Raw genomic sequence first — 18,288 nt, 5'->3', positions numbered from 1 at the left:
ACTGTCGGCTCTGCCCTGCCTTTTACATTTCCCACTGGTTCTGCCCATCTTACATGCATGCTCTATCTTCCACCTGGCCAGGCACTTACCAAAATGGTGGATAGTTTTAAATTAAGGCTGGGAAAGACCCTTGCAACTCAACAAAAAGCTCCTAGTTGTTCCTGTTTGAAATTCAAGGTTTAAACAGTTAATATATCCTGGCCAAATAATGCGATTGTGCGGCTGGGGCATTTTTTGCATAGTTTTAAATTTGCTGCATTTGCCACATAATCCATCATCTGCTGTAAATCTGCGGATCTTAACTCAACACTACCGCGTAATTTGGCTTTCCTGCTGTATAATTCCAGTGTTCCGCATATATTGCATCAAAATGATTTCCAAACAATAAACATAATTCCTAAATTATTATTAAAGCTAACAGAATTGTGATAGAATTTTTTTAATAAAAAAAAGGCATATTGAGGATTGTTCATAAATTGCTATTCACATACCAGCTACGTTCCCATTTTTATCTGAACAAGTTGACGCTCTGGTGTTATTTGCTCCTGCGGGGGGCTGATTCACCTTCTCCATCCACCCTGGTAAGACTTCCTGTCCCAGGGTGCACCTGCCGCTGACGATTGGGGGGGGGGGCGTGTCCATCATGCATAAAGCGCTGCCCCTGCGGTGCGGGACAGGAAGAGGCAGGGCAGGGGTCACCCCCCTTGGCTTTTTTTTTTTGGGAACCGCACTGACCGTGGCTCCCATGGACATAAGTAGGTGGACATCTTGATACTGGAACTTACTTAAAACCCTGTGTATCGCGAGCCATTGCACAATTGGATGGAGTTGGGCTTCAATCTAAAAAAACCTATGTTTGTACCATTGGAGGTAAAACTCGTCTTGTAAAAGTGACTGCCCGAACCGCCCGTTTTCACTCCTCCACTTTTGGGATAATATATTTCTTCTTTTTTATTTTTTTTACCGTTTTGGAGCTGTCCTTTCTTTAGGTTTGCATATTATACCAAATCTTGAATAAAAGTTGAATTAATCTAGAGTGCATTAAAATTAACCAACAAAGAATACCCTTTATCCCCTCTCGCAAATGGGCAAGAGAAAGGCTACAGACAGACGCAGGGAAGAATAAAATACCAAAGATCGGACATGCAAAGAAAACCGCAGCAGAGAACTGCACCTGAGCCGCAATTAACAATGGAATTGAGGAGGCAGAATCTATGCGGTGCAACGGGAAGAAACTGGCTAGCGAAAGTACAACAAAGATAACTACTTATTATATAGGATAGGGCTCACTCCCCTCCAACACGAAATATTAACGTTCGCCCCTGATGAGACAGAGTCCCGGGTCTTAAAACCCTCTACTTCCAGGAACCATGGAGTGAAAGATCCCTTTCAAACTCGTATCCCCAAGACCGGTCTATCAGCCCTTATCAAAGATGGGAGTACTCCCGGCGAAACAATAGCAGTAAATACACGAGCTGAAGAGCTGTGTGTGCAGGAGCCTGGACTGAGACATGCGATGGGGAGGCGTGGGGGAAGCAGAACCGTTTTAGTCCATTGGGCATCGCATGCCTGGTTGCGGGGCGGCAGAGCCCCGCCCCTCTTTGGCTGGGTGGATGGATGAGGGGATATTCGGTACGAGGTTATATAGACCATCACCCCTCGCATTCTCCGTTTTTCGGTATTAGTTTTGCACGTGTGTGTGTGTGCGCGCGCTCCCGTGGGCCATACTCTCACCACGCATGCGTTTGTCTGCAGGAGTTTGTCACATTCTCTGTGTACGTGCAGAGGTAATCGTCCCCTTTATAATTTGCTTCGATCGCGGCCCGAGCTATCTATTTTCAGGCCGCAAACGAAGGCAGACAACCCAGACATAAATGAGCACAGGAAGGAAGCGGTGCGGAGTTCACCTTCATTTACAACCGTCACGGAGAAGGCCGGGAGTGGGCGTGGGGACGGGGTGGAAAAAATAGCGGGGATTGGGTGGAATCGGCCAGCAGCGGAACAGAGAAGGGCCTCCTCGCAAGGTGTCGGAGGCTCAAAACGTGGCTGCACAGACTCCGACGTACACGTAGGGTGACCAACCGGCATTGGTGCAAATTCAGGACGGTGAGTGTAAAAATTCAGGACGGTGAGTGTAAAAATTCAGGACAAAGGGTAAAAATTCAGGACACAAATTCAGGACAGGAGGTCAAAATTCAGCACAAAATTTCAGGACAATAGGTAAGTTTTACAGACACATCAGAGGAGGTCGCGCAATAGTATATAAGTAAGCCCAGCCATATTCAAACATATTCAACCATTTGCAAACCTATCCATCAGGTATCCTTCCATCTATCATTTCACTCATCCATCCCTTCATCCATCCTTTCACTCATCCATCCAGCCTTTCACCCTATCCATCTGTACACTCATCCATCCACTCTTCTACCCATCCATCCACTCTTCTACCCATCCATCCACTCTTCTACCCATCCATTCACTCTTCTACCCATCCATTCACTCATCCATCCAGCCATTTAGCCTTTCACCCATCCAGCCATCCTTTCACTTACTCATCCATCCACCCAGTCACTCATCCTTCCACCCATCCACCCTTTCAGTCATCCATCCTCCCTTTCTCTCTCCATCGACCCTTTCACTTAGCCATCCTTCCTTCCTTCCATCCACCCACCCATCTACTCATCCACTCATGAATCCATCCATTGACCCTGTCACTCATCCATCCTTTCTCTCATCCATTTATCCTTTCACTCCTTCACTCATCTATTCATCCTTTTGTCCACCTACCCTCCCTTTCACTCACTCATCCATCCTTACATCCACCCTTTCATTCATCCGTCCATCCATTCACCCTTGCACTTATCAATCCATCCATCATTTCACTCGTCCATCCACTCACTCATCATCATCCACCTTTTCACTCATCCATCCTTTCACTCATCCATCCACCGTTTTACCCATCCAGCTACCGACTCATACATCCAGCTATTTACATTTTCTCTCATCCATCCTTCTACTCACTCATCAATCCATCCATATTCTCTCATTATCCATCTATTCAATCTTTCATTCATCCATTCACCCTTTCACTAATTCCTCCAGGCATCCACCCATCCCTTCACTTACTCACACTCCCACCTTTTCATATTAATTTTGAGCTGAGCCTTTTTGAGAAGAGGCCCATCAAGAACTTCACCCTCGCTGCAGGAGCCATTCCAGGACTGGGACAGGATCCACCACAGAGGGGGGTCAGGAGCCATCACAGGGAGGGGGGGGCAGGAGCCATCACAGGCGGGGCGACAGGAGCCATCACTGGGGGGGCGGCAGGAGCCATCACAGGAGGGGGAAGAGGATCCACCAGGGTGGGCACAGGGGTGGGCATAAAGTGTTCTAGTATCATCTTGGTCTCTTCCAGGGTGGGGTAGGGCTCCTCACCCCCTCCTGGACAAGACAAGGAGAAGACAGGCTCTCTTTCCAAAATGTTAGTTTTGCCATCCCCCACTGTGATGTACAGTACTTAAAGGAGATACTCCAAGAGAACTGATTTAACTGATTGTCCTCCATACTTTGTTAATCAGTGTGGGTGCGATTGTGCCATTTCTTTGTTTTATTACATTATAGACTGCATGTTTGAAGAACCGAGGTTTGCTTACAATTTAGTGACCGAAATTAAGCTCTGTGAAGAGAACCCCGTGCTGCCTCGGTGTAATCAGGGCCGGTTCTAGGGTGTTTGGGGCCCTGGGCAGAAAGGGAATGTGTGAGGCCCCTCTAAATTGCAGAGACATGACGCATTCAGGGCTGTTTGCATCTGAATAGATGCCCCTGATCCTGAAGCTGCAGCCCCTCCCTCTGTCACCTTCAAGCCCCTCTTAACAGCTCATCAAGGGCGGAAGGTGTGAGGGTGGCCATCCCGCTGTGCCTCTCCAATGCTGCTGGGTATCTGAGCTTTGGTACTGCATCGGAGTCTGTTACACACGACCTCAGCAGCATCGAGTCTGTTACACCAACCTCAGCAGCATCGGAGTCAAGAAGGGAGGTGGGTGGAAGCTGTGCCGGCTTTAGGGTGGTGCGACCGCTGCCCGGTTAAAATTACAGACAAATGGCGTCCGTTAAAGAATCCTTCACGGACAACGGACAGACGGCCGAAATTACGGACTGTCCGTGAAATTTACAGACGGTTGGTCACCCTACGTACACGTATCAATGAGCAAACGTGTCCTCTGTCACAAAAAGCCAAGCTGGAAAGAGAAACACGCATTCCACCCCCGATGGTGGCAAACGTTCCGTTCAAGAGCTTCCGCGTTGTGCTCCTCATCCCATACGGGCTCATTCTAACTTTTTAAAAACTTCTTTATACATCATTTGCCTTTTTCATGAACATGTGCATGGACTGGCGTTCGATTGCAAACATACAACATATATGGAATCCTAATCTGATCATTGCGATTAGCCCCTATGCTCCCCCCATGTCCCTCATATATGCATGAACATCTGCATCGATCACAGTTCATTCAATTAAACCTCCCATCATCCCACCAAAAATGCCATCCTCGGCCTGTTCTGGGTCTGCCATCTTCGCCGCATCTCCATATCTGTTAGTTATCTTCAGGACCTGAGTTCCTTTCTCCCTCTGCGGGGAGTTTCTCCTGATCATCGGTGATGACGTCATTCTGCAGATGTTGAGTTAGTGCGTTGGCCACATTGTTCCATACTTCGAATAGTGATGCGCTGTAACATTCTTCCTTTATTCTTCACCACTCCAACAAATCCCTCTCCCAGGCTTGAATTGTGAGTCGCTTGAGGGACTACCAATGTCTTGCAATCCTCCATTTGGCCAGGAGCAACCCCAACACCGCAAACCTATATTGCATTTTTTCTTCTTGGGTTTAGGGGTTCTTTCTAGAAGCCAGTGTTTGTTAGAGGTCTCTATACCAGTGGCCGACACAAGCCGTAATCTGGTCACTATTGCCTCCAAATAGCCCATTGAGGTATCTTGACTCTTACATTTCGGGCATGCCGCTGACCTACTCGGGTATATCCTGTTCAGCCTCACAAGTGTAAGGCATGAGTGGGGATGTGGGACCCTATATTACGCCCCTGCTGTGCAGGCTCTTCATTGAGGGCGCAGTCCTCCTGGACACCTCTCCCTTCCTCTCCTTGGTTAGCCTCCTCCTCACTCCTGCTCCCACCCATCCACACACCCTTCAAGTAATTACCGTTGTCAGGACACAAGGGTGGGCATCTCCAGAATCATTTCCGGGAATAGCGCCACCAGAATGTCACTTTCAGCGATGTTCTGGTGCCGCTATGCCCTTCTCCATATTTACAAAGCAGCGGTAAGCCACTTTTCGTGGCTTAACGCTGCCTTGTAAGTATGGCCTTTTACACGCATCACTTTGCGTGAAAGGGGCGTGCAATGGGTGTTGCTGCGGGTGCTCCATCGCAACACCCGTTGCTTTTTGACGCTGCCCCAGATTTACAGGGATGTGTCAAATTAACGGCATGCAAAAGCAGGCGTTAGAATGGCGAAACGAGGAGAAATACTTTTGTTTCTCCTCGTTTTTGCTTTTTTCTATGAGCGAAAGAGCAAAATGTCATAAGGATTGTTTATGTGCAGGAAGGTGTCCTTTCCTGCACATAAACCATCATTAAATAAGGACTATTTGTTACTTCTATGTGTGCTGCATTCTGCAGCACGCGTACAAGTAACAAATCACCATTATTCATTCATCATGTGCAGGAAGGGACACATTCCTGCACATAAACAATCATTCCCTGCAACACAGGCACCCTTGCACTATGGTGCAAGGGTGCTTGCGTTGGTGCAGCTAATTTTAGCGCCTGCACTAGGGAAAACACAGGGGTGCACTGTGTTGTTGTAAATACAATGCATCCCTGCGTTTGGAAATATCAGAGCGCGGTGCTGCCAAATTTGGTGCAGCTTTGCACCCCAACATTTCCTTGTACATATGCCCCGTTATTCCTTCTCTCACTGTGCAGCCGGGCTCCTCAGTGGAGCACATCTATCTTGTTTACAAGCAGGAGTTGGGCACACTTTAGGACTCTGCCTGTTCCCCGCTGCCTGGCTAGATCAGGCTGCCACTTGCAGTGTGCGCTGTTTTCAGGTTTCTCATCTGAGTGCCCCTCTGACTCTGGGAAACAGACCACAAAAGGAAACCAGCATGGTAGTGTTAGTCGATTCACATACATACATTACAATTGATGCATTATGCAGTTTTTAGAGAAACCACATCTGATGTCTGGCCCAACCTTCCCTGCACCTCGACTAGTCCCTTCACATCTCCTCTAGGGGCTTTCCTCTGGTAGGTCAAGATCTGTCTGCAAGCCCACAGAGGTTAGTGCCAGTAAGTATTTGTATGGTTGCCATATGTCTAAAGGCCGTGACCTCGGGGGTCGCAGCTGTGCATACACCTCACTGTTCGTATTACAATATGACATGCTAACCAATCCTTCACCTTTGGCAAGTACTGGCTTCCCCATTTCAACGCTACTTCTCTTTTTGCCAGCAGCAGCAGCGCTAGTGCACAGGAGAGGCATACAGATCTTGGGAGGGTCTTTACATATCCCAATAAAGCCATTAATGGTGAGGGTGGGACGGGGATTTCTACCATTTGAGATAAATCGTTAAACACCTCTATCCAGAATTTAGCTATCTCCCCACATGTCCAAGTCATGTGTGCAAAATGAGCCATCTGGGAGTTGCACTTAGGGCAGGTGTGTGTGTGTGTGGGGTCCATGTGGTGCACTCTGACTGGTGTAATATATGCCCGTCTAATGTACTTAAAATGCAATATTTTATGTTTGTGATTGAAGGAGACTTTGCGCGTTTGTTCGTAGCAGTAACCCCAGATTCTGTCGGTTTTAGGTGGTCCTAAGTCTGTTTCCCACTCCGAACGTGTCTTGTCGTCCCTGGGTGGGAGTAGTGCAATTGTGGATTTGTACATTTTGGACATTAAGTGCCCCCCTTCAGTGTCCTTAATAAGAAACGTCAGTGGTGGGAAGTCCGGGGGCTCTATAGGATAACGAGGTGACCGTGATCTAAGGGCTCTTTGCAATCTGCAAAGCGTGAATTGATCCATGAAGGTGGCATCTCTAAAGCGAATATCTGTATATGTGGCCATCCGGGAACAGATCGCCAAATGTAGCCAAATAATATTTAGACAAAGTGCGCTGTACCGCTCTCTCCCAGGTAATACTGACCAGGAGGTTCCCAGATAGTGGGAGCAAGGAAGAATAAAGAAGCTGCATCCCGGTTGTCCGGGACAATTGCTTCAAGGCCCAGCTAGTCGTTGACAGCGTTTGAAGATCTTGTAGGTCCCTAGCTAGACCCACTGGCAGCAGAGCAGACCATGGAGTAGGGTAAGAAAGGGACGCTTCTGGGCGAACATAAGGTGTACGAGAGTCGGCTTGGAACCAGTGTCTAGAGAAACTGCATTGGGCAACCAAATAGTGAATTCGGAAATTGGGAATACCAAACCCACCTCTTTCATAAGGTTGTGTCCTAACTTTCCAGCTGACCCTGGCCTGTTCCCCCCCCCCCCTCCATACTAACCGTATTAAGTGTGTTCGAAGAGTGGCGAAAAAAGTCTTAAGGGTATCGGAATGTTTTGAAATAAATATAACAATTGCAGTACAACCACCATTTTAATTAGGGCGACTCTCCCCGCCATTGTCGGAGGTAATTTCAGCCATCGCTCTATCCTGTCCGTCATGGTTTCCATCGCGGGGCCATAATTAAGTTGAAGAATTTAATTTAGAGCAAATTTAGCTGAACCAACCAACAGCCCAGTTTCTATGAAAGTTAAAGCTCCAAATTCACTGGGAGTGAGGGGCAGAGAGACCTTCTTAGGTTTGTGTCCTAGTAAGCCAATAGTGAGTTCAGTCGGTGGCTCTCATGTTTAGCTCTGCAGGAAGGACACTGCCCAAACTGTCCCATTAGCCAATACTCAGGCCAACAGCAAGAGTAACTAAAACTGGGAAAATTCAAAATGTCCCCGTTGGTTTGTTACCTTCTAAATCGGACCAAAATGCAGAGTGTAATGGGTAATTCAGCGGAGAGATTTTACAGCTCTATTTTGCAGCTCACTCTAAAAAGGCTATAACCCCCTACACTGTTTTGTATTACGTTATGTATATATTTTATTTGATATCTATGAAGTTTATATGCAATTCACTTTGAATGAATGTTGCATTCTAAAGAGCACTGTCCCTCGTAATTGGCGCTATGCTATGGGACACTGTGAACCCCAACGTAAACCTAGATGGATCATTTTAAATAAGGGCGTGGCCGAGTGCATCTGAGGCAAGGAAGAGCAAGGTCTTTATATATGTTTTTAATGTTTCTTCTGCATCAATGAAACGGAGGTAGGTTGGCAGTTAGTTCCAGGCTTTTTAGTCTAAAGGGAAGAGGCCTCAGCAGATTTGCATTTGAGGATCTGTGTTCTCTGGGTCTTATAATGACATTGCCTGACAGAGGGGGATGCGTGTGCACATAGTCAGTCAGTCAATAAGTCTTTATTCGATTAACATCATAAAAGACATACTATACATATTAGAAAAAGAAAGTTCATATAAAATACAATATCATATTACAGTACAAGATAAAAATATTAAAATCATGTAAAATATTTCATAGTAGTCAAATGATTAAGACATAATGACTAAGCATAGTAGAATTTAATAAAACACACGCCAGTCTAACCTAAAAGTCCATAGTGATGGCGCTAGTTTAAAAGCAACTGAAACCGTGTGGGACACACATCAAGAATTAAGTTTCCGTGCCCTAAGAATCCACGCCCAACTAATGAATTTGGCAACACCTATTACAACAGGTTTTGATGTGTCTGTTTTCAAAATTCTACTGGCAACCTGTGCAGAACGGGTGCTCATTAATCTGCAGACGGGACGAAGCCAAACACGTCGAGGAAGAAGGTAGGATGGACAGCAAAAAAGAAAATGATCCATAGATTCGATCATATCCACACAAAAGGGGCACTTATCACTACCACGAGGACTCCAGCTTTTAGTGAGACCTCGCAGTGGTAGGGCGCCCACTCTAAACTGATGGTACAGTTTACGATCAAGATGTTTCATAATGGTGTCCCAGTAACCTTCATAAACAGACTCGTCTTTAAGAGCGAAAAATGTAGCAGTCGTGGAGGTGCCCGTAAGGGAGGCAAATCTCCTGTTCTTAATCATACACCAATAAGCGTCCCTTAAAACATTTTTCGTTGGGAAATCTGCAGTGTCTCGGTTGGCCCAAAGGTCACCCATCCCTAGGTCTGTCAACAGGGTTTTAATACCAGACAACCATGATATCCTATGCGAACCCTCCAGCCCTTTGACCTCCAAGAGTGCTTTAGCATAGATAGATAATTCGGGAGTAGTCCACAGGCGTCGCCAAAACGCCAGGGGTCTATACCCTGCCAAGTCCTCTAGAGGCTGGATTCCCAAGTCATATAATAATGGAATACGCGGTGTTGATTGCGGAAGCCCTATTGCTGACCGGAGAAATTTGTTCTGGGCAGTCATCAATTTGGACAGGTTACTAAAGCCCCAAATTTCAGCACCATATAAAATGGCAGGAAGAATCTTGGAGCCATAAATCTTCATTAGGGGAGCTATTGGTTTTGTTAAAGAATGTTTATGCTCTTTCAACAAAGCTCCACCTAATTGGGCATGTTTAAGAGCGAGAAGATCCAGCTGGTTTGACCAGCTGCAAGTCTCGCTAAAGGTAACCCCTAGATAAGTAAACACAGCCGTTTGATCCAAACTGACACCACCCAAGCACCCGCACATTAATGCGCCTGGGGCTCGAAAAACCATGAACTTGGTCTTCCCAACATTAATTTCCAACTCATGTTCGCGACAAAAAACCTCGAAGCGAGACTGGGCTAACTGCAAGCCCTGTCTCGTCTTCGAAATCAGAAGAGTATCGTCTGCGAACATGAGTAGGGGAATCTTCATTCCAGCCAAAGAGGGAGCATCAGTTGGATGGTTGGAGAAATAGTTTATAACCCTATTAATGAATAGTGAGAACAGAGTGGGAGCAAGCACACACCCTTGGCGAACTCCTTTGGATACTTTAAATCTGTCCGTCACCTCCCCTGGTTTGCCCCATCGAACACGGGCATACGTATTATCGTGAATGGTAACCAGGAAGGACACCAATTCTTTGGGCATGCCCATCTCCAAAAGTGCTTCCCATAACTTGACCCTCGGCACAAGGTCAAACGCGGACCGTAGGTCCACGAAGGCCGCATAAAGCTTACCACCCCCAAAAAAACCTCCTTCCAATAAAGGAGTGCAGCCCTAAATGCTTGGTCCAGGGTCCCAATATGTGAACGAAACCCCGCCTGAAGAGGGGACAACACATTAGTCAGTCATCCAGGATTGTATACGACCCAGTACAAGGCGGGCTATATTTTTTTGTACTGCGTCAATAAGGCTAATTGGTCGATAATTGGCCGGGGCAGAGCGATCGCCTTTCTTATAAATCGGCAATATCTCTGCCCCGAGCCATGAGTCAGGGACAGCAGCACCACCCGCAAGGAAGTTTGCTAGCACAGTCAAGTACGGGATCCATACATCTTGCTCTTGGATGAATAAATCAGCAGGGATGCAGTCGGGGCCCGGGGCCTTACCACTCCTAATACATTTTAAAACAGACTTAACCTCACAGGGGGAAAATTCCAAGGGGTTTTCAACATAAAATGGACAAATATTATTAACCACCCTATCGCTAACCTTGAACTGCTCCTCGAAATACGCAACCCACTGCTGTGGCTCAACATAAGTGGTGGGCTGGATATCCGAGGGGCAGTTGCCCCATTTGAGAAGATGCCAGAATTGGACCATATTACGGTCATGACAAGCCTGATATAGGTCCCTCCAGCGGTACTCATCCCAATTTTGCTTGGCCTTAGGTTGGGCAGATTTATATGCAGTTCTACATTTTTGAATGGTGGTGGGAGAACTGGATTTAATGGCCTGTATCAAGGCACTTTGGGCCAGTCTGCAGTCCTTGTTAAACCAAGTGCAGGATCGCAACTCTTTGCCTTTACCGATAGAAGATGGAGTTCTAACAAAGAATGATTTAAGTTCGGTAAAGAGCACGTTGTGAATATCCTGTATGTTAGCCTTAATCAGATCTTGGGACTTCAACTGGTTGAGAGTTGCCATGGTATTGCTGACCAAATTCCTGATAGCTGCCCGAGAAGCCTCACAAGTGGCGATTTTCGGCCAGCTCACCCTTCTTAGATCGTTTGTAAGAATAACATCCATAGAAGTACGGGCATCGGGAGTAGTAAGAGGGTCAGTAAAGCTATTATCATTAATACAAAGGACCAGTGCGTTGTGGTCACTCTCTACTCTACTTGCTACCACCATATCATCAATAAGCGACCACAACTCCAAATTGACTAAAATATAGTCGATTCGACTCCCAGTTCTGCCATTGTCAATGGTCATCCTCCCCAGCCTATCCGATTTTGTTCGCCCATTAACTGCTCTCATTCCCTGGTTTAAACATAAACCTTTCATGAACAGGGCCGCTTGTGTCCATTTTCTTACAGGTTCCAGCTCCAACTGGGGAACACCCCAGAGAGAGTCTTCATCTCTGTAAGATCCCCACTATCAACACCCAAGGGCTCAAAGCAGACATTAAAGTCTCCAGCCACTATCTTATTGGTGGATTTCGATTCGAGCCCTAAATAGTCCTCCAAAAGGAGACAAGTGGGCGAACATTTGCCTCCCGGGAGGCCCCTCACATAAATGTTTATTATAAGGAGATTAAGGCCATTGAGAGATTGGACCCTGATGATCAAAATGTCTGGACTATCGATTGGGACCTCTGCCACAGAGACACCCTCACATTGACGGACCCAAGTGGTTAATCCACCCATCGGTCTACCCCTGTGGCCCTTGACAACAGGTTTAAAAAAATTCAAGAAACCTATATGGAAATGGGGCACCATTGCCCAGGTCTCTTGGAATGTCCATATCTCAAAATCGTCAATAAAAGTGGCCCAATCAGGAATGTCTAGCCTGGATCCCAACCCTGCAATATTCCATGAACCAAACTTCAGGGGCGATTTAACAAGGCCAATTTCCACCACCTGACCTGGCACAACCAGGGGGTCAATCAATTTAACAGAAAAGGGCTGTATAGAAACAGAGGGGTTAGACGTGCAAGGAGTAACACTAGGAGGTAGTAACATAGTAGTATCCGGGCTCTGATGACAAGAGAGACCCGAAACCCCAGGATCTGTCAGTAGGGGACAAGCAAAGCTAGCCCTACGTCAATCATTGTCCTCCAATGTTGAGAGGATATCCAAGCGATTGGAGGTCACTATGGGCTGATTACACCTTACTGGAAAGCTCGAAAAAGCACGATTATCCCCCATAGATTGAATACACCCTGGCTTATAAAAAAAGCCTAGTGGGAGAATTTTAATCGAGTTAAATGTTGGAGGTTGGTGAGAAGCGGCTTCCAATATATATTCGACCAGTGCCGGGGACCTAAAGCTCAACACCACACAATCCCCAGGAAGGGACTTGTAAGACTGGCCAATCCAGTTAATGCGCCTAACCATTTTAAAATCATCGAACAAGGCCTTACTATTCCCTATTTTAGTACCCAAGTAATGCAGGGATTTATTCTTAAGGTTTGACCAATGTTCGTAGGTTCCTTCCAAGAGGGGTGGAACAGTAGCCAAGACTATGGAGTAGGGGGAGGCTTGCGGAGGGAGGTGTAAGTTGGGAAGAGTAATAAAAACCCCTGCTCCCACCTCCTCATTACCAACCCTATTACCCAGGGGAGGGCGACTTTGCTTGTCACAATAGTTGTTGCCCCTAGCAGTAACCACTTCCAAACCTGGGTCATAACCCTTCTCTTCCCCTATAGGAGGAATAGCTGGCAAGACCCCCACAGACTTAGGTGGTCTAGCATTACAAACCTCGTTGGTCACACCGACAGACATCACCCCGTTTGACTGTAAGGGAGGCCCTATTACAGAGATCTTATCGCCAAGGAGTCTGGCTTCTAGCGTATCCAACCTTCCGGCCATAAGATCCAGTTTATGAAGGACGGGTTCTAAGAGGCAAGCTAAATGGTCTTTAAGACTAACAAATAGGCGAATCCAGGAGAGGTTGGATCGCAACCTGAGACAAGGAATTGGTTTTACAATCAGGACACTTCCCTTTTACGGAGGTCCCACTAGGCTCGGGTTGGAGCGTCACAACAGATAGCTTACTAATCCCTTGGCCTCTCCTATTTTTGCTAGAAACCTCTTTTTTGTTTGCTGTTATGAGCCAACCTCCCTCTTGTTGTAACCCTAGGAGGACTCTGGGTACTAACACAAGCCTGGGAAGTATCCAATGACCCCGAATCTGGAGAAATAAGCATTGGGGGGGTAGTGGTGCCAACAACTATATTGGGATTACCAGAAGCGAGTGGGTCTTTCTGTATCTGGGCGCATGGTAGTGAAGAAGAAGCGGGATCTAAAGAGAGTCTACGTTCCACGGCTTGGATCTCAAGATTCAGTGCAGACTCAGCCCTAATTAAATAATCGTCTAATGTCCCCCCCACCTTATCAACAGCCCTTCTTTTAGTCATGTTAAAGCAAAACCAATATCCACCCTACACAAAAACAGCCCACCTTCCTCTGTGGCGACACAAGAACCTAAGGCGATACGCAGCTGACAATTACAACATAAAAAAAAAAATAAACAATAAGTTCATCAATGATGCAATTGCTACGCCGCCCACCTTCTCTGAAACACAGCGCTCTGCCACACCCAACAGCTTAGTGGACAGGCCCTGCCCTGCCTCTTCCTGGCTCTGACGGGCTAGGACGGGCCTGCCCTTGGCCCGGGCTTTGTCCGGGCGCGGCCCGTGCGCGTCCCGCGCGGCGGTTCGTTGGCGTCCCTTATGTAGAGCCCGGGCGCTGCCTGATGACAACTATGCAGGCGCCCGGAGCTAGGGAGTCTGGGAAGTGGAGTCCAGTTGTGGCCGTTCCCCTCACGGCAAGGATACAGAGTTCAGGGCAAAATGACACCAGTACGCCGTTTCCCTCACGGCGGCTCCGGTTATTCAAATAGTGGCACCAGGTTTAGAAAGCGCGTCCCGCGCTGCGGTTCGTTGGCGTCCCTTATGTAGAGCCCGGGCGCTGCCTGATGACAACTACGCAGGCGCCCGGAGCTAGGGAGTCTGGGAAGTGGGGTCCAGTTGCGGCCGTTCCTCTCACGGCAAGGATACAGAGTTCAGGGCAAAATGACACCAGTATGCCATTTCCCTCACGGCGGCTCCGTTATTCAAATAGTGGCACCAGGTTACGAAAGCGCGTACACACACACACACACACACACACACACACACACACACACACACACCATGCATGTGAGGGTGGCATCCACAGAAAGACATAAACATTGAAACAACAAGTTATTTAAGCAAATATGGACGTGAAAGGTCATACAAGGGCTTAAAGCAGTAAACCACTTTGAGTTTAGAGATTCAAATGATATTGGGGAGATTACTGGACAGTATGAGCTAAAGCACCCGTTCAGTGCCTCTTGGGGGCCAATTACGGGTTTGATGGTGCTGAGGTGGGACCGCTCTGCCGCCGCACCTCCAAACCCGCATGAGAACCGCCCGCCGTATAATGACTTTTTTAGTCATTAGTGGACGATTCCTTTGGTGTGCCCATGGCGGTGCCTATAAACTAGGCACCGCCATGGGAACGTCAAAAACAGTTCCAGCACGGCATGGACTGAAAAGTCCACGCTGTGCTGGACCTTCTGTGCCACCCTGTGGGCATCTACAGGGCATGATGCACAAGGGGGTCCTTTAGGGCCCCCTTGGTTTTCTCTCCATGCGGGTGTTTCATTGAAACAGAACCTCCATGAAAACTCTGGCAGAGAGGAAACTACTAATATGCTTGGCGGGACCACGGCGATCCCACCAAGTATATAGATGCATCTGGACCACCACGCCACTGCCTGGGAATCGTGGTTCCCTGGTGGTGTCAGCAGTCCCAAGGCAGCACCACCACTAGGGTTTTAATGTGGTGGTGGCAAGACCACCACCACCACCCCCCCAACACTAGTCTGGCGGTCTGAGAATTGCCAGACTCTTATTCGGCCCCTTTTTTTTTTTTTTTTAACTACAATTTTATTGAGTTTATTAATTTCTTATAGCATATGAGATACACTGCTGTGAATAAAAACATACTGTGGAACCGGAGTTCTTGTGATAGGATAATACAACCAGGCTGTAAGCGTTTATATGAGCAAAACTGCATTATAACGTTGTACAGTACAACGGAGTAGTAAGTATAGTAAATTAGGATTACATTTGTGGATAAACAACCACATATTATAGAAACTCGTGCTTATGCAATGAACTATAGGCTAGTATTCCTTAAACTGAAAAATACCCCTCCCCCTCCCCCCGGTTCTCTGGATTCCTATGTAATCACAATCATGACCGGTTATATTCTCTCGCTTAAAAACCATACAGTTGTACTAGTAATATACATTTATATGCTCCTAGGTATTAAGAGATTGGGAAAGATATGGCATTATAAGGGTTCGGTCGAGTTAGCTAGTATGGATGTGGGGGGTGTGGGTGCTCCCTGAGACGCTGGAGTGGGCAAAGGGTCTATAGCTTTCAGGGCTTTCAACTTCTGATCCCACTGCATAGAGATGGGTATTTTACGTAGACAAAATTCTTCTTGTCTCATAGTGGCACTTCCTGCGCTGCCCCAACGGATCATTTCTGCATGCCAGGGAAGTGGTGTAGGAGGAGAAACAGATTTCCATCGCATGGTGATGGCACGTTTTGCCCGTAGAATAGTCATGTCAGCAAATCTGTAATGGACTTTCTGCCTCTGTGGACACTTGTGTTGACCCAATAGACAACTGTCCGCTGTCACCCAGACATTCGTGTCAGTGATTTCTTGCACCCTGTACCGTATCGTGTGCCCAAATCCCCGTAACCGCGGGCAATCCCATAACATATGGAATAGGTCAGCATCTGCCTCCTGACATCTAGGACCAGAGTTGTGCATTCAGGTAGATATTATTAAGGCGGTGTGGTGTGAGATATGCCCTATGCAAAATCATGTATTGTATATATTTAAAATCAGCGTTTCTAGACACTTTCTTAGGGAATTCTAGTATGGATGCCCACTCTTTGTCTGTTAGGTCCTTGCCCAACTCTATAGTCCATTTCGTCCGGAGAGGGGTTAGTGGTATTCCCGAGTGTGCCCTAATGCCCCTGTATAAACCAACGAGTAAGGTGACGTCCCTCTCCCATTAGATGCACTGCATGGACTAGCTCATGGGTAGGAGGTTCAGTCCCTTCAGGAGCCCAGACCGTTTAATGTAATGAGAGATAGTGGCATGGAGGAGAAACAGTGTCCGAGGAAGCCCTTGAGTGCGAGTGAAATTATCGTGGTCTGCTAGTGTACCTTCTATAAACAGTGTTCCAATCGTCGTCACTCCTTCTTGTGTCTATTGCGACACAGCACGTTTCAAAATTACTCCAGTGGCGGTAGGTATCCCAAGCAGGGGGATATTGGGAGAGTATGGGGAGACTCTTTTAGTGTATTGGAGTGACTGTCTTCGGTATGATAGGGCTGTTTTCAGCAGGGGGAAACTGTGGGCGGAATCTTAGCGTTTGGGAGCAATAACGCATGAAGAGTACCCTGATTAAGAAGCTGTGGTGTAAAACCAATTTTGTGTATGTCGCCCTGCTAGCCAGTACGATAGCCATTGTAGTTGACTAGACATGCAATATGCCTGAAAGTCCGGAGTGCCCAGACCTCCTTCTTCAGGGCACAACTGCAGTTTATCCAGACTCAACCTCCTACGACCCGTACCCCAAATAAGTTCTGATAGGAGGGTATCCAGAATACGAAAGATTTTGGCTGGGGTTATTATCAGTAGATTAGTGAAAAAATATAAATGTCGAGGGAGCATTCCCATTTTGGAGACGGCCACTCTGCCCATCACGGACAAAGGTAACGAGGTCCAAAAAGAGATCTGCACCCGCAAGGATCCTCAACAGATTTCCATCTATTAGGTTGTGGGAAGATCTAAATATTTGTATGCCCAAATACTTAAAAGTTTGTGGAGCTGTCGATAGAGTAAAATTGCCAAATTTAATGGGGTCTAGGTTCCTTTTCTCATATAGAAAGCATCTGATTGATTTGCGTTGACTGCTAACCCTGACCCCAGTTCAAATTGTTGGAATATAGATGGGATAGGTTCTAAATCTGTAGTAATATCTTTTAAGAAAAGTATAAGGTTGTCGGCATAGGCAGACACTATATGTATGGAATTTCTTATTATAATCCCCATATCTGTGGCCTCTTTGCAGAGCTTAATGAGCAGGGGTTCTAGAGGCAGGACAAATAACAGTGGTGACAAGGGGCATCCTTGCCTAGTTCCCCTTGCTACTGAATATGGGTGGGATATATGAGAGCCAGAAAGGTCTGTGCTGTGGAGGCGGTATATAGTAATTCAACCCATTGTAAATAACCTCTTGGGATGCCAAATTTTTCCATAGCTGCCAGCATATATGTCCAATTGCGTGTATTGAATGCTTGTTGCAGGTCAAGGGAGATACACCCGGTTTTACAGGAGAAGTCCCATGCAGTTTCCATTATATAATGGAAATGTCTAATATTTAGGGAGGTACTGCGGCCAGGCACAAATCCACATTGATCAATGTGGATTAGTTTTGGGAGATCGGGAAGAAGCCGCTTGGCTAATATTTTACCGAGTATTTTATACTCAGTGGATAATAATGATAGGGGCCGGTAATCCGACATATCACAGGGGTCTCTATTTGGTTTGGGGAGAGAAGTAACTAGCGCTTGCATAGTGGTCCATGGAAGAGTGCGCCTCTCATAAGCTGTTTTATATAGGTTCTCTAGGCATGGGGCCAGTTTATCAGCATATGCTGAATACAATTCAGTTGGGTGCCCATCCAGACCCGGAGTCTTATTATTTGGAAGGTCTTTAATGCTTCTTTTACGTCAGTTTTGGTTATAGGGGCTTTCTAATTCTGATTGAGCGTCAGTTGTCTGTTTTGGGTACGTGAGAGTGTCCAAAAAGGCTTCTATGTATTCATGTGATGTAATAGCTGGGGCGCTGTATAGTTGTTTGTAATAGGTGCAGAATGCAAGAGTGATCTCTGCTTGAGTAAGCACAACAGTACCATCTGGGAGAATTATTTCCGGTTTTGGGACGGGGGGGGGG

General features: G+C 46.8%; 1 protein-coding gene across 5 annotated transcripts in view; it reads left to right on the top strand.

Moving 5' to 3' along the window:
- Window positions 1–683: 683 nt before the first annotated feature.
- The window catches only part of LOC146869058 (G protein-coupled receptor 4-like), a 31,473-nt gene continuing 13,868 nt past the window's right edge, over window positions 684–18,288 (top strand). Inside the window, exon 1 of one of the 5 annotated variants that reach the window (XM_085653294.1) lies at window positions 684–755. The gene's annotated coding sequence lies outside the window, so the exon portion shown is untranslated. Of the gene's footprint in view, window positions 871–1,970; window positions 2,107–18,288 lie in introns of those variants that run through there. The other 4 variants (XM_085653305.1, XM_085653263.1, XM_085653255.1 and 1 more) reach the window with 4 other exon arrangements.

The sequence above is a fragment of the Triturus cristatus genome, chromosome 1_1 (assembly GCF_964204655.1).
Source record: "Triturus cristatus chromosome 1_1, aTriCri1.1, whole genome shotgun sequence".
In the NCBI taxonomy this organism is placed as follows: domain Eukaryota; kingdom Metazoa; phylum Chordata; class Amphibia; order Caudata; family Salamandridae; genus Triturus; species Triturus cristatus.
The sequence above is the reverse complement of the archived record's forward strand: the minus strand, read 5'-3'. Positions and strand labels throughout refer to the sequence as shown.